Below are 23,326 nucleotides of genomic sequence, written 5' to 3'. Positions count from 1 at the left end.
CCAGGATAGGCAGATCCATAGGGACAGAAATTAGATTAGGGGTTGCCAAGGTCTGGAGAGGAAAGGCTAATGGTGCAGGGCTTCATTTTTGGGTGGTGAAAATATTTTAAAATTATGTAGCAGTGATGGTTGCATACGTTTGAAAATATATCAAAAATCACTGAGATAAGCACTTTAAAGTGGAAATTTTATGGTATGTGAATTATAGTTCAATAAAAATAAAAATACATATATACTACATTATTCTAAACTTTATAGAAATCACTTAATCTTTTATCTTCTATATGCCCTTTTTATAATTTTGCAAATAATCAAAATCCATTTACTTCCAATTTTTGTGATGTAAAATATAAGGCATAAAGTGCCATTTGCTGTCTAAAACCCCATCTCTATAACATTACTCACTGCATCTGATATTTTCAGAAACCCAGCTGTTCTGTATGTCCCATTAATTATTAAAATACTTGTGACTTTTCTAAATTTATTATAATCAGACATATAGATTATAAAATATCTATTCATAAAACTTGTGTTTAATCTCTCATTTACATGCAGAGTAGTAATGGTAAAGAGATTAAGATTTTTTCACATAAAATCACATAAAAAAGATTTAATGCTCTTTTTCCCTAATCAAGTTAAAGAGCTTAGTAACTTGTGTTCCTGTGGTTCTCATATTAATAAAAATGATAAATAAATAAATAAAATAATCAGTATAATCTTATCCAGCTATTATTTCTTCTGTGAAAACTTTCTTTAGCTATTGGTTGTTCAATATACTAATTTGTCACACAAGAATAAATGATGCAATAATAACCCACTTCAATCATTTTTATAGGAAATGTACTACATGGACAGATTGATATAAAATAAAGTTATATTCCCTTCATATATTTATCTAATTTTATTTATACAAGCATAAAAATCTTCAGAAATGCACAATTTGTATGTCTCACTGAATGCACTTGAAGAAATTATACATTTCAAGATTACTCATGGTACAAAATGTACTTGTTTGAAAGGCTTCCTTTCCAGTGAGTATGTTAAATAACATGTTCATTGATTGTTTACTATGTACCAGTAAAGTTTACAGTACTTACACATTTTTAAACACCTTTAATCTTTATAAAAATCTTAAAGGGCATTAATAACATCTCCATCTTATAGAAAAGAATTATGCGGAACAGAAATATCAAATCTTTGCCTAAGATCGCAAATATTAAAAATCACACAGAACACAAAATCTAGTCCTCTGGCTTCCGAGCTCTCCCTCACCTTGACTGTCTTTATGAAGTAGTATTGGAGAGTTTTTTGGAAAAGCAATTATTCTCATCCTATAAAAACCCCAAAATATGCAAACAAACAAATAAACAAAAACTCTTTTTCATTCCAGTCCAGTATATATGATTAATTCACTCCCACACACCACCATCACATTTAACCAGTGCTGCCAGAAATCATAAGATCAGGGATTATTACTGAAAAAAAGTTTTAAATTTTTTTTTCTCCATATATTTGCCACATTAGAGTATAGTATTGTTATGGCATGCATGTTATTAGACACTCCAGAAATACTATTCATTATACTGATGTAGTTATTTTGATTCAGTATTTCCCTTGAAGCTCAAGGGACTGCAATGAATTTTACAGCTAACCCTACTTGCTCTATGAAATAATACAAAATAGACTAAAATGAATTCAGTCATCACAAAGAAATTCTAAATGGAAAGGTCAAAAAAGTTTTCACTCTATTATTAATGTACATCATATTCTCCTTAATTCATAATGTTATACTAGTGACAATCCATGCAAAGCATTTTTGAAATGCTTTAAATATTTACCCTGAAAGTCATTTTTGTATGAAATTATCTAAACTGAGATCTATCTACAGTAGGTAGTTGTTTTGAAGGATAGTTTCTTACATGATATTTAATTTAGCCTCATGGATCATTGAGTATTCACAAAGAATTCAAATTCAAGTCTCCGGTAACATCTTAGTATGTAGAAATATTTTAAAAGGGAGCCCTTTGAACATATAAGTATCCTACTCTACTCAAATTTAATATTTGTAGTAACTTGTCAAACTTACAGAAAAAAATAATAAACAACAGACACAGTTTATTAGTGAATATGTTGTAATGTTAACTAACAATGATTTCTTTCCCTTCAAAATCCACTTTAATATTGAAGTGTGTTGCCTACACTAACCTTGTGGTTTATATCAAGAATGCATTAACACAAGTATATGTATAGAAAAATCTTATTGTCCAAAAAAATAAAAACATTCAGAAATACATACTTTATGTCATATTCTCAAACTTTACTATAAAATACTAACTTTAAGGACAAATATTTATTGCAATTAAGCTTTAGAAATAATTGACTCTTGGCAGTAGTTCATAAAGTTTACTATTGAGTTACATTATATACTATTATTACTAGATATTTGGATATATTTCTCTCCAATTGCATATATGACTTGAATACTGAAGGTCATTACTTACGTTTGAAAATAACATGTACGTAGTAAATGAGGAAACTATGTTCTGCACATTTTCTAATTGCTTATTATGCACAGAGCTAACACTGTCACTATATGTGGCATCTCCAGATGACAAGTACATCAGTGGGAGATTGGGAGAACTTGTAGAATCAATTACAATTGCAGGTAAAATTAAACTTGGAAGCAAAATCATTAATATGCTGAATAGGCATCTGGTTACAATTCTTTAAACATTTAAGAACATTTGTATCTTATTCAAACTCATGAGCCTCTTACTAAGCTTCTTCTGTCTGAATTAAGACCATATGTGAAATTTGGGCTTATCCCCAAGGAATTCATCTGGACCAACTGATGTTGATCCCATTATTAAATCTTGATGTCCACATATGAGCCTTAGGGAGATAGGTGGCTAAATGAGATGATTTAACGGACACTTCTATGCTTTGTTCTTTTTTGTTTTTTAATGTATGTGTGTGTGACATTTAGTATTTAGAATTGGTGAGATTTTAAAATTACTTTAATTTAATATTAAATTTATTATTAGTTATATTAAAACACCTAATTTTTAATTAACATGCCTTTCAAATTTTTTCTTGAAAATACATTAATTTCTTCCCATTCAGGGAGGGAGACAAACCATGAGAGACTTTTGTCTTTGGGAAATAAACTGAGGATTGTGGAATGGGAGGTGGGTGGAGGGGATGGGGTAAGTGGGTGATAGGCATTAAGGAGGGCATGTGATGTGATAAGCACAGGGTATTATACACAACTAATGAATCATTTAACACCACCTCAGAAACTAATGATCTACTATATGTTGGCTAATTGAATTTAAATAAATTTTAAAAAATCAATTCTTCACTTAAATAAAAAGAAAATACATAAATTTCTTCACAATCTTGGTTCTTTTTAGAGTATCATATCATAGAATCCAGTAAATTAGAACCAATAAACAAGTTATACACTATTGAAACATTTATTAGTAAGTAAAATTCTTATTGTTAAATTTCTAAAAATATTATATTATTAAATATGTACCCTTCTGTGAGTGTTCTAATAAAATTTTATGCAACAATGTTATTTAATGGAATGTCCTGTTCCAAAATATATATTTTATTAGAATTGTTGTTAAACTCTTAAAAGATGACTATTCAAAAAATATAAAATATACACTATATAAAAACACACTGCATATAGTCATTTCAGCCATCATATTTATATTTTCTATAACCCCTAAATTTTTATAAGTACAGCAACTTCTTTATTTAGTTGAAAGGGAAAATAATATGGGATCTTAAATCATGGAATCAGAAAGAGAGGTATATGATAATCCTGGTAACTTCCAATTTATAAAAAATTTGGAAAAATGTAATCAATGTTACTCTTTTTTATAATATCTTTTTGTTTTGAAACATATATATTTACATAAAGTATGTAATTTACATTAATGTACAGTTTATTGTTGTTACATTAAAATAATTTTATAGATTATTAAATTATTAAAATATAAATTAATTAAATAGATTATAAATAGAATATTTCATTATAAGTATAGTAAACATTGATATATAGAAGCCACAAGCACGAAAGCTCTTTAGAGTTCTTAATAATTTTTAAATGTGCAAAGTATTTCCAAGACCAAAACCTTGAGAATCATCATAAGGACATGCATTTGCATTTTCAATGGGAGCAATATAGTTTAAGGGGGTGAAAGTGTTCTTGGAGGTGGGTGAAAATACCTTACTTTTTCTCATTTATGAAGCACAGATGTACTTCATATAGTATTTAAACAAATATACAGTATATCTGGTATTATTAACTGGTAGATTAGATTATCATAGAATGACAGATAATATCTAATTATCATAGAATGATAGACATGAAATTAAGTGAAAGCTAACATCCAAGAATAGCTTCGATGTGGCAGCATCTTTAAGACTCTGTTCTGTAGGGGTGCCTGGATGGCTCAGTTGGTTAAGTGATTGCCTTCAGCTCAGGTCATGATCTAGGTGGGGTCCTAGGATTGAGCCCCACATCAGGCTTCCTCTGCTCTTCAGGGAGCCTGCTTCTCCCTCTCCTTCTGCCTGCCACTCCCCCTGTTGTGCTCTCTCTTTCTGTCAAATAAATAAAATCTTAAAAAAATAAAAAAGACTCTTCTGTAATCTTTACTTGTAGACTGTATTTACTGATATATTACTTGATAGTTATAAGACTGTATGATTTTCTTACATCCCTAAATTTTAATCTCCTCCTGGACCTTGGTATTCATTCTGATGGAAGTTTTCAGTGTTCCCCATTCGAAACGAGACTATATTACTGTGTAGCTTCCTTTTCTCATAGTAACGCTATGCCTGACCATCATGTGATTTTGGATTCCCAGATTTAAAAAACTGAGATAGTCAATTAAAGTTGAAAATTCTCTCTCATATTATAATGATGCATGATAAACATCAAGTTGTAAATCATTCTTTTGTGTTTCATATGCACACACTGACATACACATACAAACATACTTTGAATTTTCAAAATAAATTTCATTTTTTCTTATAAAAAGGATGTGTGAACATTATTAAAACTGCAAAAATGTGTAAAAAGAAAGTCAAACTTCCTCTGTTATCCTTCTTTCTTTAATACAGCCATTGTTTCTGGCATGCATCTAACAATCTTGTCCCTTTTTTCTCCCAGTCCTACAAAATATATTAACACACATGGCTTACTTGTTTTCTTTTTGTTTACTTGGGAAGGAATCATGCCATACCCTCCAATATTACCTTTAGTACTGTAACTCTTAACATTCAATATGACTAATCAGCATGGTTTTTTCAGAATAATTCCCTTTTGGGTTATTGCAGTTTCATTTTATCAAAAGGATATTCATCTGAGAGTAATTTTATCCTACAGGTATTCTTCCCCAATGTCTCTTGTCTTAATGTTTCTTAGTCTTGGACTCCCATGCCTGGACACAGCCACCACCAGGCCACAGCATTAGAAATGCACATCCTATACTCATACCCACATCTCATGAGGAAGGCTAATCTGAAGTTTCTGATGCTCGGTTAAACTTGATTTTCAGTTAAATAATGAATACATTTTAGTATAAGTATATCCCAAATATTTCATGTGATACATGTATACCTATATATACATAGACACATATGGCATGTGTGTGTATAACTGTTTATCTGAAATTCAGATTAAACTGGGCATTTTGTATGTTTATTTGTTAAGTATCTCAATTCTACTCCAGAGGAAATAGTTTTTATTCAGCTCTTTCTCTTTTTGCACATTTTTTTGGACTACTCAGGCAATCATTTCAACTTCCATTCTCCTCACGTTGCAGGAAGGAAGGAAACACGGAAACTTGTTTCCTCTCTGCTGCCTATTTGCCCCTGCCTATACTCCTGATGTGGTGTTTTCTCCCTGCAAAGATTTGAAAGACTGCCCTTTGAGAACTACCTCCTAGTTCTGTCACTTCTTTTGGCCTTTCCTCAACTCTCAGACCTGCAGCCCAAGGTCCTGAGTGGGACTGGCTTTCTTGACTACACTTGTTAAAATTAATAAACCAATACTGATACATTATTATTAACCAAGTCCAAAGTTTCATTCTTCATGTCGCACAATTCTATAGATTTCGACAAAATGTATGACATCATATATCAAACATTACAATATCATCCAGAATCATTTCACTGCCCTAAAAATGCCTTGTGCCCACTTACACATTTTGTGTTTACATTTACTGGGTTTTGATATGTGATGTATTTTTTACTATGAGCCACAGTTTAATTGAACTTGAGTTGTAAGTTACCAATTAGGGATGAAGCTGAAAACTCCAATGAGCTGAGAAGGCAGGAAAGAAAATAAAACAATACATTACATAGCATTTATATCTCCAAATCCACTAATATTCCAACTCAGCATCATATCATGTAGCAAATTATGTAATCCAGGAAAGGAAGTAAAAAATAATCAAATTAGTTTGAATTTCTTTACTTGGTTATGTTTTTAAGAAATATTTTTCTCATAAAACTGTGTATTCCAGATTTATTTTTAACTTTCCCATTTTCTTACAAGCTGCTGAAGTTTACTTTTCCTTTTTTCACAAAATAAATTATAAGAAGGAATAGAATGTTTTAATTTTGAAACTCCAGTTGAGTTGACCTAAAGCTCATTAACAAACATTTCTACTAAAATGATTTTATTGATATGTTGGATATATTTGATTCTAAATAATAAATTTAATTTGAGAAGTAGTGATTTCATGTTTTAAATTGACTAAAGGAAAAATGGTATTTTTAAATAATCAAGAAAAATCTCACCAGGTTTTCAAACTTGGAAAATTTCATAATTTTCTAAACTTAGCATTTGCATTAATATTACCATAGATCATGTGGATACTGATGTTTTGAAACCATACTTCAGAAGTTCTTTGGGATTAAAAATTAACCAAAATTAAAAAAAAAATAAAATCTAAAATTTAAAAAAAAAACAGTCAAAATTATTTTTTCCCTCCGGAATATAAAAGATAGAACAAATAAAAAAAAAAAAAGTTATTGGTCAAGTAAAGACAAGAGAAAAACATAACAAGAAAACATAGTAGACTGGTCAAAAAATTTACATTTGATTATCCTGTTTTCATAGCAATTTACCCTTTTAAAATTAAGAAAGTAAATGGGGTTTTTGTCTTTAAATCTACCCCCCTTATTATCTTTCTTTTATCATATGTAGAAAACATACAGTTATTGATTCAACTAATATTCTAAAATAGTTATAAATTTTGTTTACTAGATACCTCTATTAAGATACTTATCCTCTCTTTCAACAACTAGACCACCACCCAAAACACCAGGCCATCAGCGTGAGGGGAAGAGTCTAGATATCATTTCAAGATGTTCCACCATCCCTAAATATACCATTAGCCATCAGAACATCATATTCATTTTGTAATTGAATAAATTGGGCTTCCTGCTTGGCAGAAATCCTGTTTCTCCCTCTGCTGTTCCCCCTGCTTGTGCTCTCTCTCTCTCTCTGTCAAATAAATGATTCTTTTAAAAAATAGACCAAATATTTTTTTAAAAGATTATTCATTTATTTATTTTAGAGAGAGAGGAAGTATTTGGCGGGGGGCACTAACAGAAGGAGAAGGAGAGAGTCATAAGTAGACTCCACACTGAGCTGGATGGGACTTGATCTCAGGAACCCAAGATCATGACCTGAGCTGAAACCAAGAGTTGGACACTTACTTGAACTCTTTTTGTTCTATTTCAAAAGAAAGTGAGCATAATTTTATTACCCCTGTGTTTACCTAACTAAATTTACAAATACTTTAATTCCTGTAACTCTACCAGACAAAACTAAATTTTAAAAAATTCTGTTCAATGCCTGAACAATTGAGTTGATGTCCTTCTGTCTTCACAATTCTGATCCATTTTAATATTATTTTAATATCACACCTAATCATTTATTCTTTTAGTAAAATTATTAAATTCCTTTGCTAAGTCTTTATTTTTAAAGTTTAAAATTTCACCTACAGCCTCAGAATCAAATATTTACTCAGTCCTTGTAAAATCTTTCTAAAGCTGAGAAGTTAATAAAAGGTTTTCTGCTTTCCTGTGACATATTTTGGCTAGGTGCTACTTGGTGCATCACCATAGTATTTTTCAAGAGAAACATAATGGAATCATGCTTCATTAATTTTACAAACAGCAACAATCTATGTCACATTTCCCTGGGTACAGTCCTTCTGGGCATAATTGAGATCCTGGGGGGGAAAAAAAGGCATAACTGCAGCTACTGGTCAGGGAGAGGGTGGGAAGAGGAGACTGCAGTGATTGTTACGAAGGATTGTGGGATACTGAGGTGTATAAGCAAACAGAAAGCAAAGAGAAACATTTGAAAGAAAAGTGACTAACATAAATCTTCATGGAAAGAAGAGTTAAATACAGTCTGAAGGAGACCACTCAATTTCAACATCCAAAGATGAAATTTGAGAGAAAACTTCGCACATAATTAAGAAAAAGAAAAATCTAATGTAACAAGGGATGAATGTACAGGTAGGTAGAAAAACCAGTGAAGAAATGTGTTATTTTTAAAAGATGAGATGATAAAGTAATAAAGGAAGGAAAAGAAAGAAATATATACTTTCAGTGTGAGGTAGTGAAGAAGATGAGCATGATATTATTATATTATATTTTCTTTCATATACATATACACAAACACACATTTATTACATGTACACATATACATATATAGTCAGTATATATGTATACATACAGAGCATGAGCAAAATTCAAAACGAGGTAAGTAGCAGATGCCATGCAAAGATAAAAAAAAATGTAAATATGGGAGGAGGTAGTTATTCCTAGAAGAAAGAGAAAACTATGCCTTCTAGAGTATATCTGAAGGAGAAACCAAGGACAATGAATACATCAAAATGGGCTTTTGGTCTTCATAATAGAGTAGAAAATGAGCTCGTTTTCTGAGATATTAAGACAAGAGTTGGAGTTCTCCCACCATAGGGTTGTCAATATAGGAAATAAACATATAAGACCCATAGTTAAATTGGAGTTCATATGGAGAACAGGTATATGTGTACACACACATATGTATATACATCATTTTTTAGTATGGATACACCTGTGCAATATAAGGGATGTCATACTAAAAAAAATTATTTGATGTTTATCTGGATTCAGAATTAACTGGAAGTCCTTCATTTTACCTGGAAACCTCACCCCCCTCCTTTCTGGAAAGGTAGGAAATGTTTGGAATTGTCTCTCTGATTAGAAGAATAAAATTAACTTGATTTGAATAAAGTGATTAATCAAATCCTAAGAGAAGTACTGAGAATGAATTAGAGGGATTTTTTTTTTTTTTTTGGTGTTTGTTTTTAATATAATCCATCATTGCAAGGTGACCTTTTCTTTCAATGCTTAATAACCTTAAAAAAAAAAGTAGAAGAGAGAATAGATTTTTAAATTTATATGAATTTTGGGATTGACAAAGTAAGTACAATTATTAAAATGCTGAAATTAGTAAATTTAATCAATGGAAAGGTTATTTAATATATCTGGAGTACAGGGACGCCTGGGTGGCTCAGTGGGTTAAGCCGCTGCCTTCGGCTCAGGTCATGATCCCAGCGTCCTGGGATCGAGTCCCACATTGGGCTCCTTGCTCAGCAGGGAGCCTGCTTCTCCCTCTGCCTCTGCCTGCCACTCTATCTGCTTGTGCTCACTCTCGCGCTCTCGCTCTCTCTCTCTCTGACAAATAAATAAAATCTTAAAAAAAAAAAATATATATATATATATCTGGAGTACATTTTAGTTGGGAAGAATATTTAGAAAAGAGATAACTGAGAGAGAAAGTAGTCATCAGATTAGGGAACAAAACCATGACAAAGAAAATGTGGGAGCAGCAACAGAAAGGAGGCTGATCGGGGTGGGGCTGCACTCTTCCTCAGTTATGAGGAGTTGTTACCATGTCCAAGGTTGCTTTCAGACTTCCATCTGTGTATTCGATTTTTATGAAATAGTGACAGAGGACTGTGTAGAGAGAAGCCGGGGTCATGAGCAATTTTTACTGAAAATGGAAAGCCTTGAAGAATGTTGGGAGAGGTGCCTCTTAGAAATTTATAAATGATAAGAAATAGTATAAATGTGGCATGAGGACAGATTGTTGAATAAGGTGTTAGCAAAGTGAGAAAGCGCTTGAAAATGAGAAAATGCCCCTATTTTTTACTTAGTAATACCAAAAAAATGCAGATAAGCAAGAATATTGAGATTTTAGATAGAAGAGGTATTTCACAAAAGAATAAAGTTTGCATAAATAAAAACTTGAAAATAGAGAAGCATTTGTAGATAATTAATGTATGAAGTGCAAAAGGGTGAGCTAGGCACAATAATTGCTAAATAAGGTGGAAATAAGTAAAAGACAGGTGTTCAGTAGTTTATTGACTGGAGAACATTCTCCTTATTCATGATGATAATGATTCACAAGAAAAAAGTGGAAAATAATCCAAAAGCAAAACTATGTGTTGCCTTAAAAATGTGAAAAAGATTGGGTATAAAACTCCTCAACCTATACCAAAGAGTCAATGATACTTTTTTGTTGTTGCTTTGCCAGTTCTGAAATGTTTTATATTTTGAAGATTTCCTGTGTAATTAGAATGTGCCTGACACTGATTAAAAATTAATTAACTATGGACCTGCTAAAATGACCATCTGAACTTTGAAGAAAAAATGGAATTTATTTAAGCAGTATTGGAAAAAATGTGTCCAAAATAACTGACAACACAAGTAAGAGTGGGGATCTGACTTAACAGGAGCTTACATAAAAATTATCAAAGGATTTTAATAGTTTTCAAGGTCAATATAAATTATCAGTGAGATATGGAGGCTAAAAACTAATATCAGATATTATTGATAGAATTAAAAATACAGATTGGTGCACTACTGCATTCTGCCCCTGTAGACTTGATTTGAAATGTTACTTTTAACTCTGAATTCAACTTGTGCATGGGGCTATTGCATAAATACAAGTTAGAGATAAAGTGATCAAGATGACACGGTCATATGAAAAATTTTTGAAGGACATGCTTGGAAAGTACAAAAAAAACAAGGCTTCTTGGGAAAATATTAGTCTTCAATCATGTGAACTGTCAGGTGTCAATTTGAACAACATGACAGGACATGTCAAGTCCTTAAAAAATCACGTGTTAACATTATACATTGCATTTAATGTGATAGATGATTGTAGGCAGTAATCACACTCCTCAAAAACATAGTATAAAAACTATAAAGTACAATGAATAATGGATAAAATCACAAATATCATAGGCATAGTCACATCTTTTTATTTTTTTAATTACTTATTTATTTGACAGATCACAAGTAGGCAGAGAGGCAGGCAGAGAGAGAAGGGAAGCAGGCTCCCCGCCGAGCAGAGAGCCCAACTCAGGGCTCGATCCCAGGATCCTGGGATCATGACCTGAGCCAAAGGTAGAGGCTTAACCCACTGAGCCACCCAGGTGCCCCGGCATAGTCACATCTTTAAAAGAGCTGGAGGAATAACCATAATTGAGTTTGCCGTTGATGTTTCTGTGTCCTTAGAGAGTAGTTGTACTAGGGCCCAGTTCAAAACTCATGCTAAGATGTTATGAGAATTTCTATGGTTTCTCTGAATGAAAAATAGAAAATAAAAATAAAACCATGGACAGTATAGTAAAAATGTCCTGATAGCAGTCTGAAACTTCTTAAAAGGGAGACTATTACACCAAGTTACCTTTTAAATATGATATTAGAAAATGTCTTCCTTTATGTTTTTGTTTTCAAGAAACAGAATAGCAATCTCAGGGTAACTGGTCCAGGTTTCTAAAACACCATATGACACCTGGACAACAGAAGAATATAACACTTATTAGCAAAGTGTAAGCTGCACTGATGTATATATATTGACAATAGACACTCGTGTGGTCACTATCAACATATAACCTTGTATCAGTTGATGTACGGGTTTGAGGAAATGCACTTTAAGTTTGCACAGATCTGTGCTAAATTTGAATTTTTGTTACTTACAAAAATCTAAGCTTAAGCAAATATCTACTTTCTACAAGGCTCAGCTCTTCATTTTAAAATATAATATCATGTATTTCATAGTTTTTTATGGAGATTTAATAAGATAAGGTATGTCAAGTAATTAATTCGTATTGTATGTTATTGTTGTGGTTGCTGTTTAGGAAGCTGAAGATTCCCATATCCAGAGTTATGTGACATTATACCTAACAAATATAAAATTTGAATTTTATGAGGTTTATTGGTTTAATTGCAAAGTTAATTTCATAACATGAGAACTATTTTTTAGTAATGCATTTGAAACAGTAAGGAACATATTTCCTGCATTACAAATTTTTAAATTTAGTTAAAATTTAAATTTAGTTAAAATTAGTATTCCCTAATTTAGGTCTACTTAGTCCACTTATTATTAGTGTTTTTTAAGTATAAATACAATATTAACATAATAGAACATGTAGTATTTCAAATAATAGGTTGATTAGTGAGCCTCCTAACATAATACTAATGCCTACACTTGTTTATATTTTTATTTTTCTCAAAAATACGTATTTTGATTAGAAAAATGTGCTTTTAACAAGTAATTTAGTTTGGACAAAGCTGAGTTTAATTTATTATAGTCATTACATGATGTTTGACAATGTGTCTCTCAAGTGTTAATGTGAGCCAAACATCACTGAGTTATACTAATTAAAACTCATTATTTTTTGAACAGTTAAAAATTTAAAAAGTAGCACAAGAAAGTAGTACTTACAAATAAAGTACTGTAAGTATTGATGTATTTATGTTTATCAGAAAATTATGTTTCTGCTTTGTGTAAAGCATCACCAAAAATAAATATCAGAATGTGGTAGTTTAAATGGTAAATTACAAAATAAATAATAAGTAAAAGTTAATCTCAATGAACTTGGTACAGAAAGAGCCTACATAAATATAATAATAAAGATCACAATCTGACAAGCTCACAGCAAACATCATATTCAATACCTATGAATAAATTTAACCTAAGAGGTGAAAGATGTCTATACTGAAAATTACAAAACATTCATGGAAAAAAAAGAAGAAAACAAATAAATGGAAAGATATTCCATACTTATAGACTGGAGGACTTAATATTGTTAAAATGTCCATTCTACTCAAAGAAATCTACAGATTCAATGCAACCCATACCAAAAATACAATGGCTTTCTTCACAGGAATAAAAAAATAATAATAAATAATAAATTCTTAGGGAACCACAAAAGACCCTGAATATCTAAACCAATCTTGAGCAAGAACAAAAAAGAAGCATCACACATCTTGATTTCAATTGTATTACAAAGCTATGGTAATCAAAATGGTATAGTATTGCATAAAAACCAGACACAGATCAATGGAATGAAACAGAAATTCCAGAAATAAACCCACACATATAAGGTGAATTAATTGTTTTTCTTGAAACTCATTTAATTAGACACATTGAGGTACTACTAGTGTTAGGAAACTATAAATATTTTCCATTATACATTATTATAAATTTTTTTCAGGGGTGAATCTTGGTTTCAGCTATTACAGTCAGAACAGTAGTATTTCCCAGGACTTCCTCTACATAGAGAAGTTATGTGTATAATTATTTTTAAATAGTCTTCCTAACTTTGGGAAAACTTTACCTTGCCCCAACACACACACACACACACACACACACACTGTTTTTTTCTTTCAAGCCAAAAATATGCAATGAGAAAAGTATCAACTCTATTAACTCTTGAAAAAATGGTGCTGCGAAACTGGATATCCACAAGCAAAAGTATAAAACAGGACCCTTATCTTATACCATTACACAAAATATAACTAAAAACAGATTAAAGAGTTGAATATAAAACCTAAGACTGTGAAACTCATGGGAGTAAAAACTCATGGGGGTAAAATTCTTCACATTGGTCTTGTTATAGGTTTTTTGGATTTAACACTGAAAGCAAAGACAACAAAAGCAAAAATAGCAAGTGAGAATTCTGCACAGCAAGAAAAACCATCACTAAAACTAAAAAGCTTCTGCACAGCAAAGGAAACCATCACCAAAAAGAAAATGCAACCTATGGAATAGGAGACAATATTTGCAAACTATATATCTGACAAGGGATTAATATTCAAAATATAAAAGGAACCCATACAACCAAATAACCACAACAACCCCCCAATAACTTAACTAAACAGTGGGTGAAGGACCTGAATAGAAATATTTCCAAAGAAGATACTGAAGGGGCAACCAGTACATGAAGAGGTTCTCAACATCACCAGTCATCAGAGGAATGCACATCAAAACCACAATGAGGTATCATCTCACATCTGTTGGGATATCTATTATCAAAAATATAACAGCTAACAAATGCTGGCAAAGATGTGGAGAAAAGGGAACCCTTTTGAGCCATGTTGCTAGAAGATAAACTGGTACAGCCATGATAGAAAATAACATGAAGTTTCCTGAAGATTATGAAGATTAAGAAACAGAACTGCCATAAGATTCAGCAATCCCTCTTTCTGGGTCTATCTGCAAAAGGAATGAAATCACTATCTTTCTTTTTATTTATTTATTTATTTGTCAAAGGGGGAGAGAGAGCACACAAGCAAGGGGAGCAGCAGGCAGAGCAGGCAGTTGGAGAAGCAGGCTCCCTGCTAAGCAAGGACCCTGATGCAGAACTGGATCCCAGGACGCTGGGATCATGACCTGAGACAAAGGCAGCCATTTAACCAACTGAACCACACAGGTGTTCCTGAAATCACTATCTTGAAGAGGTATCTGTACTCCCATGTTTAATGCAGCATCATCCATAGTAGTCAAGGTACAAACAGCCTATCTATCAATAGAGGAATGGATTAAAATGTGATAGGTGATAGATGATAGATAGATAGAGAAATAGATACAGAGATAGATAGATAGATAGATAGATAGATAAAATGGCCTTAAAAAGAAGGAAGCCCTGTTATTTGTAAAATATTTATAAAAATATTTGTAAAAATACGGATGAAACTGGAAGGCATTATGTGAGGTGAAATATGCCAGAAAAAGACAAATATGCATGATGTCACTACTTTGTGGAAACTTTAAAAAAAGAAAAAAAAAGTCAAATTCTTAGAAACAGAATGGTGGAACAGTGGTTGCCAGGGTCTGGAAAGTTGAGGAACTAGGAAGATGACATAAGGGTATAAACTTTCAGTTATAAAATTACTAAATTCTGAGGATATAATACATAATATGGTGACTGCAGTCGATAACACTGTATTACATAGCTGAAATTTACTAGGAGAATAGAACTTTTGTTTTTACAAAAACAAAACAAAGGGGGGCCTGGGTGGCTCAGTGGGTTAAGCCTCTGCCTTCAGCTTAGGTCATGATTTCAGGGTCCCGGGATCAAGCCCCGCCTCGGGCTCTCTGCTCAGCAGGGAGACTGCTACCCCCTCTCTCTCTCTGCCTGCCTCTCTGTCTACTTGTGATTCCTCTCCCTCCGTCAAATAAATAAATAAAATCTTTAAAAAAAAAAAAAAGGTAAAAAAAGGTAAATATGTGCAGTAATGAAGTGAAGTCTTCGTTCCCATCACTGATGATGAGAATCCTTTTACAGTGTGTATGTATATCAAATCACTGTGTTTATAATTAAAATACACACCAATTTTATTTTGAATTATATCTTAATAAATACAAATAAATTAATAGAAGCATTCTTTTAGATCAATATAGAGCTGATAGTAAGCATTCTAAAATATATGAAGTGCTTCCAATACTGAAGGTTGGGAAGATGTGTGAGTTTCAATTGCTAAAATGATATAACTAACCTATTTAGTAAGTGTATTCAACTTGACTTTAATTTAAGTAGCAGGGTCATGCTCACATCCCAACTTACAACAAAGATGCTTGATGCCTAGTGAAGGTAAATGTTCACTTTCTTTTCATTCTGACTCAGTTGTTTGAAAGTCTTCTTTTAAAAGTTGGAACATGTGATACACAATACTGCACGTGTCTATGTTTCTTGAGTTCCAAGTATCCACTTAGGACTGAAGTATAGATAGGAAATAATTACACTGTCAAACATCTGTACCCTTGCTTTTCAAGCATTACATCTTTTTATTTCAGATTTTTTAATGCCTTTAACTTTTATTCAGCTTATTGTCCTTCATGATGAATATCACATATTGTAAATTAGACATACTTAAATGGTAAAAGTTTAAAGAAACTGAAATCACCTGGATATTCATTAGATTTTCAATGGTAGGCTATGTTTTTATATGCTTATGTAATTTCTTTTATCTCTTTCAGCATACCCATAGAAGAAGGAAATGTCAAAACTCTTGATTTTCCATAGATCAACCTGTGTATAACAATAAAATTAAACTTAGGTCTTTTCTCTTTTAAAATAATGCTCTTCAAAAGTCTAAGATTTATATATGCCAAATCAGTATAGGAAACTTTAAATACATGAAAGCGTAGCTGCTTGAAAGAGGGTTCAAGTGCCTATGACTTTATTTAATCCCAAAGAAGGAATTACCATTTTAGTAAGATGAAAAACATCTGAGATTTTCCTGCACAGTCATGACTCTTTCATATTAACCCTTAACTTGCTATGCCTGTTTGTATTTGTACTGATAATCAGAATGGTAAAATGAACTAGTTGAAAAGGCAGAAATGTAATTAGGTAACCTTTCAGTCTGTCCGTATTCAAAAACTTTAAATTCTTAGCTTCAGCTCTATTGAGAGTTCCGTCTCATCATTCCCAACTGATAGATACGTACTTCTGTCTACATGATGCTTATTCATATGGTATTCAGATAATTTAAAAAAAAATTCTAAGAGGTCTTAAACAATACAAACTCAGGGGAGAGCATCTTGTTTTTATTTTGCCATAAGAGAATGAAGGGAGGGACGCCTGGGAGGCTCAGTGGGTTAAGCCTCTGCCTTTGGCTCAGGTCATGACCTCAGGGTCCTGTGATCAAGTCCCGCATTGGGCTCTCTGCTCAGCAGGGAGCCTGCTTCCCCCTCTCTCTCTGCCTGCCTCTCTGCCTACTTGTGATCTCTCTCTGTCAAATAAATTAATAAAATATTTAAAAAAAGAGAGAGAGAAAGAAGGGAAAGAGAATGAGGGGGAAGAGAGAGTGAAGGAGAGGGAGAGAGGGCATGCCATTACCAACATAAAATAAATTATACAACAAATTGATGTTAACATGTCAGTGACTTCTTCAATGACTCTAAGGGAAATATGAAAAAATCTTATGCTATCTGATATTTTTGTCACTTGGTAAGATTCTACCAAAATCCTCAAAAGGATCCCCCTCTTTCAAACATTGAAGACCTTGGTCTGAATCTAGTATCAGGTCTGAAGAGCAAGATTTTAGACACCAATATTATGCTATGAAATAAATCTACCATCTCATCTTCCTGCAGTTTATGCAACATTCATATTAAATTCCATGGACATAACTTTAAACTTATTTTTTTGAATTTTTGTAAGATTATTTATATCTAAGATATATATTTTTGTACACACACACACACAATAAAAGTAAATATATATTTATATATAAAATGTAAAATAAGTAAAGATAAGTAAATATCTTGTAATTTTTTTAAAGATTTTACTGATTTATTTGACAGAGAGAGATCACAAGTAGGCAGAGAGGCAGGGAGAGAGAGAGAGAGAGGGAGGCAGGCTCCCTGCTGAGCAGAGAGCCCAATGCAAGATTCCCAGGACCCTGAGATCATGACCTGAGCTGAAGGCAGAGGCTTAACCCACTGAGCCACCCAGATGCCCAATATCTTATATTTTAGATCCTCAGGATAGTGACTTATATTTTATAACTTCAGGATAAATACTTTAAACATTTTTTAAAAGTTTTTTTTTTTAATATTTCAGATATCTCATTATTTTCTGGAAACTTTCTCTAACACCATCATTTTTTATATTTGTATATTTCTTTAACATTTTACACAGAATATATAAACAGATAAAAATAATATTAACTAAAGGAAACTAGTACTTTAAAATGTTTATGATGTTGTCCTGCTGTGATAGGTATTTGGACATTACTTGACTTCCTCAAGTACAAAGATCTGATAAGGAAAGTAGAAGTCCATTTTACAGGCCAAGTCACTCAAGAGATATTTGATATGTTGCCCAAGAACACAGAACTAATCAGAAAACTAATTTCCTGCCTCTAGTCTATGTGTTTATATTTTACTAAACTATACTTTCTAAAAGTTAATCACAAATTATGTATTAAAGCCTTGACATATAAATGGTAATTCATTGCTTCTCTTAAAAATTGTCTTCCTCCATTCTTCCTACATATTTCACTATAAACATTCATTTACATGCTCAGTGTTATCCAAATTTGAAACCAATTCTAACCTTGGGAAAGGTATATGTCAAGTTTCCTTAAAACTTTAGCTTGTTCTCAAGCTATTATTATTCATGCTTTCAGTTTCTTATCCCAAATCTTTTTCTAAATCCCAGTCTTTTCTGACTTAGGATTTGGTGGATGGAGTTCCTTATCTCAGTTGATTAATTATCTCTAATGTGGATTCAGTTGGTCTATTATATCCTTTCCTTGCCTTAGATGAATTTCTTGAAACTGAGCTCTTGCCTGGCTAGACCTATATTACCGTTTTCTCCCCTTCTTCTTCTTTTTTTTTTTTTAGAGAGAGGGAGAGGTGGGTGGATAGAGGAAGTGGGAGAAAGAATTTTAAGCAGGCTCCATACCCGGCAGAGAGCCCGACTCAAGCTCTGTCTCAGGACCATGATATCATGACCTAAGCCGAAATCAAGAGTCAGATGCTTAACTGACTTAGCCATCCAGGGGCCTCTATATTACTGTTTTTAATATTTGAACTTTCTCTTGACCAGATCAATTATTAATTTATATTTTCCTCATCTTGATGTAAATTCTTCAGATATGCCATATCATTCTTTTCATTATTATTATTATCAAATAAAATTCTAAGTAATATCTGGCTTTCCCCTGTGACTAATCTATTTTCCTCTAATATTTTTATCACTTTTAACATGAAAGTGCAACACAGTCATCAGGTTTTTATAACAGTTGAAGGCAGCAAATTCTATATCTGGCCTCCTTCCCTTATATCTGTACATAAAAAAAATGCACTTAAAATAATTTTATGATATTATTTCATTTATACACTTCCAGGTGAAAACTCCCTTCATTTTATATCCTTATAAAAGAATGAGTTACATAAATAAATTATTCATTGCTAAATATTTAAATTATATGATAGATTGCCAATGGAAAAATTAATTTCTTCTCAAGAGCCTGGATGAAATCATTTGATCATGTATATTCAAAGAACTAAAAATTTACCTGTATAGAATGAAATCACAATGAAAGATTTACACTATTTCTTTGAATTCCTGTTATGTTACTTCACTATACTTATAAGTAGGCCAGTCAATTAGCATATTAAATTATATATTTATATAATTTTTCAAGTCAGCAAAATTAAATAACTTTCTCATATGCTAATATATTCAAAATGAATCTTTCATTCTTCTGAAACTTTAATATATGTCAAATTATTTCAGCATGTTTTTGTAATTTGGTGTGGATAAATTGATAAAATGAATAAATGAGTTGAAGATGTCAAACCCAAGGGTGACACAGAAAAAACATTTTTTAAAAAGTTGTGATTTAATTAAATTTTCATTCAGTATAATACTTATGATAACATGTTTATTGCTCATTCCATGTCCTGCTGTGCAATGAGACACCAGAGACAGTAAATATGGAATTAAATGCCAATAGGTTGCACCTTTGTAAACACATAAAACGCAAAATGGCATAAAAGCTCTTGAGTCCTGCTGATTCCTAATTGTCGTCTGTGGCATGCTTTATTCTACATTGCTTTCAAGTAGCTGATATTACATTAAGCCCTAAATACCTTGTACCTAAGAAAAACTATTTTTTTAAATTTTGAGATTCTTAGAAATTGTGATTTCTTACACATCTTTAATAAAATTTATACCCAATAATTACTTTCAAATGCCAAATTTTAATAGAAAGCCCTTTATATGGATTGGAAATGGTAGGAAAAAATGCACTAGCAAATCATTATTACTTTCTTAAAGCACTTCCATTTTTTATTAGCAACTGTTTTTTTAAAAATCAAAAAGTTCCATCATTTCTATAAATTATAGTTCTCTTATGTTCACTTTGTTTAGCCTCATTATTAATCGGGCAAGATATATGCTGGTTTAAAAAAATATTTTATGGGGCGCCTGGGTGGCTCAGTGGGTTAAGCCGCTGCCTTTGGCTCAGGTCATGATCTCAGGGTCCTGGATCGAGTCCCGCATCGGGCTCTCTGCTCAGCAGGGAGCCTGCTTCCCTCTCTCTCTCTCTCTGCCTGCCTCTCTGTCTACTTGTGATCTCTCTCTCTGTCAAATAAATAAATAAAATCTTTAAAAAAAAAAAAAAAAACACTGTTCTCAAAAAAAAAAAAAAAATATTTTATGACATGAAGTTAAATAAAAACTCAAGTGCTTTTATGACTTTATTTTTTTCTTTTTTTTCTCTTGAGAAATGCAAACATCGTTGGGGCTACAGATAAACTGGCTCTCATGGCAAATAGTCATTACTAAAGTTCCAGAGAAAAAAATATGCTTAATTTGAATAAAACAAACTAAATCCTATCAAGATATAATATTCTAAACTCCATTCCACATTCCTTTCAAGAAAGGAACTTTGTCTCTGAACTTTTTAGCTATGAATCCATAAATATTTAGAGTAGTTCAAGTTTGCTTTTGCTGTGCTCTTCGTTTCCCCTGAAATGATAGTGACTTTTAATCCCCACTGTATAGCAGATCATTTCCCTGTGTATGTCTCTATGCGTTGGGTCTTCTTCAGTAACCTCTCAAGCGTGCCCTGTTCTTGGGGTGCCTGGGTGGCTCAGTGGGTTGAGCCACTGCTTTTGGCTCAGGTCATGGTCTCAGGGTCCTGGGATCAAGCCCTACATCCGGCTGTCTGCTCAGCAGGGAGCCTGCTTACCCCCCTCTCTCTGCCTGCCTCTCTGCCTACTTGTGATCTCTGTCAAATAAATAAATAAAATCTTAAAAAAAGAAAAAGAAAAACAAAAACAAAGAGTGCCCTGTTGTATGAGGACAGCTTGCTACACCTCTTGCAAACGTAGTAAAAAAGGCAGCATGACAAAGTGGATAGTGCATGGACATTCTGAGATATTAAAATCTGATGGAAGGTTGGCTCCTCTACAGTTTTATTTTTATTTAAGTGTTATTAAGATATAAGTCACATACAGTAGTTCATCCATTTAAAGTGTACAATTTAAAGTGTTTTTACAAATTAGAACAACCATAACAATCAAATTTAAAACATCTTCCTTGCTCCCCACCCCCCCAAAAAAACCAAACCTCCTTCCCCGTTAGCAGTTATTCTCCATTCCGTGCTCCAACACTTTTAGCCTTCCACAGCTACTAATCAACTTTTGCATCCATTGGTTTTGAGGAAGTCATTTTTAGCCTCATGAAGATAAAAATAGAAGAGAGCTTTTCAATTGTTATTTACAAATAAGACAAGTTCTTCCCTTTTCTTTCATGTACCATTCTCATTTAAAAACAGCCTGTAAATATCTCATTTCATCATATGTAGTATGAAGGGTGTCTTAGGATTACAGCAATTCATCCAGTTTCTTATCTGTAATATTGGAGTGCAGAAAGGGAGAGGTGGATAATGACTGTCTTACTGATTTAATGGAAATGGGCTAATTCAGACCTTGAATGAATACTTGTTTAGCAATAGACTTTTTGAAGGAAGATTTAAAAATCAGGAGTTTAACAATATTTTTGCTTCCTCTCGATTCTATGGAAAAGTACTAACAAAAACGATCTTACTGAGATGTAAAATTTAAACTTGAACAGTTTTCGTTCTACCAAACTTCTGCGCCTTTGACCATTTTCTTCTCTTGTAATTTAATGCGCAGAAAGACATGCTGGTTAGCCTGTTTATTTTAGGTGGGTGGATGACACACATCTATCAAAGTAATAAAGGTTTGTTTAAAAAAAATAGACCTATAATTTTTATATCTTGCTAGAGCTGCCTCATTGAAGCCACCACTTAAAGCTGATATTGCTTCATTTGAAAAAGAAGTAGGAGTTGACTTTGTCAACTCTGAAAGTTCCAAGTTAACTGGGCTTTCAGGTAACATATCATTGAACATGGGCATTGAACATGAAAAGAGTACAATCCTTTTTTTTTTTTTCAAAGATTTTATTTATTTATTTGACAGATAGAGATCACAAGTAGGCAGAGAGGCAGACAGATAGAGAGAGAGGTGGAAGCAGGCTCCCCGCAGAGCAGAGAGCCCGATGTGGGGCTCAATCCCAGGACACTGGGACCATGACCTGAGCCGAAGGCAGAGGCTTTAACCCACTGAGCCATCCAGGTGCCCCAGCACAATCCTTTTAAAGTTATCTTTTCTTCCTTCTTTGCAGACTAAGTTAGCTCGTATGAACCCATCTCTTTCTTGCAAAACTCTGAAAAAAGTTGCCAGTAAATTACAATAGACTGAATGTTTCCTGTAATTTTTCTTGGTGTTACAGTATCACATAATGGTTGCATTTTTCACTCCAAAGTTCTGGTAACAGTTTAACCAAATATTTTACTGCCTTATAGCAAGAGTTGCCACATTATAACATTATAAGATTGTAACATGAGTCATCCACTTTTCAGCCTAAGATATTTTGAGTTTTTATTACTTGCTCTCCAATCACCCTAATAAGGCAGGAAATATTTTTTTTGTAATTCTGCCATTTATAGTACTTAAAAATGATTGAGATTTAAGGTGGAGGGGAAGATCAAAAGTTTATTTCTAACATGTTCATTCTGAGATAATATGAGACTTCTAACATTAGCAATGTCATGAAGGAGACTGGATGTATGAGCTAAAAAGACAGAAGAAAAGGCATAAGCCAAAATGAAAATTTTGAGTCATCAGCATTTAAAATAATGGAGCTTAAAGCCAAGAGCTCAACAGACTAAACTTTGGATAAGTTTTTAAATAAGAAACATTGGATAATAGAACGTAATCAAAATTATATGGCATTCTACAAAAAAAAAAACTCTCCAAAAAAAGAAAAAGAAAAAGAATCCAGGAAAGTTGAGAGGATGGGAAAAGTATGCCTATGGGTTCAGTGAACACTTTGGGCACATACCTCTCAATAATTGTAGAATGAAAAAAGAATAACAACAGCCAAAATATGATGGCATA

Source organism: Enhydra lutris, unplaced genomic scaffold (assembly GCF_002288905.1).
Source record: "Enhydra lutris kenyoni isolate GAN:26980312 unplaced genomic scaffold, ASM228890v2 scaffoldscaffold15, whole genome shotgun sequence".
NCBI classification, from domain to species: Eukaryota; Metazoa; Chordata; class Mammalia; order Carnivora; family Mustelidae; genus Enhydra; species Enhydra lutris.
This window is presented reverse-complemented; position numbering follows the sequence as displayed.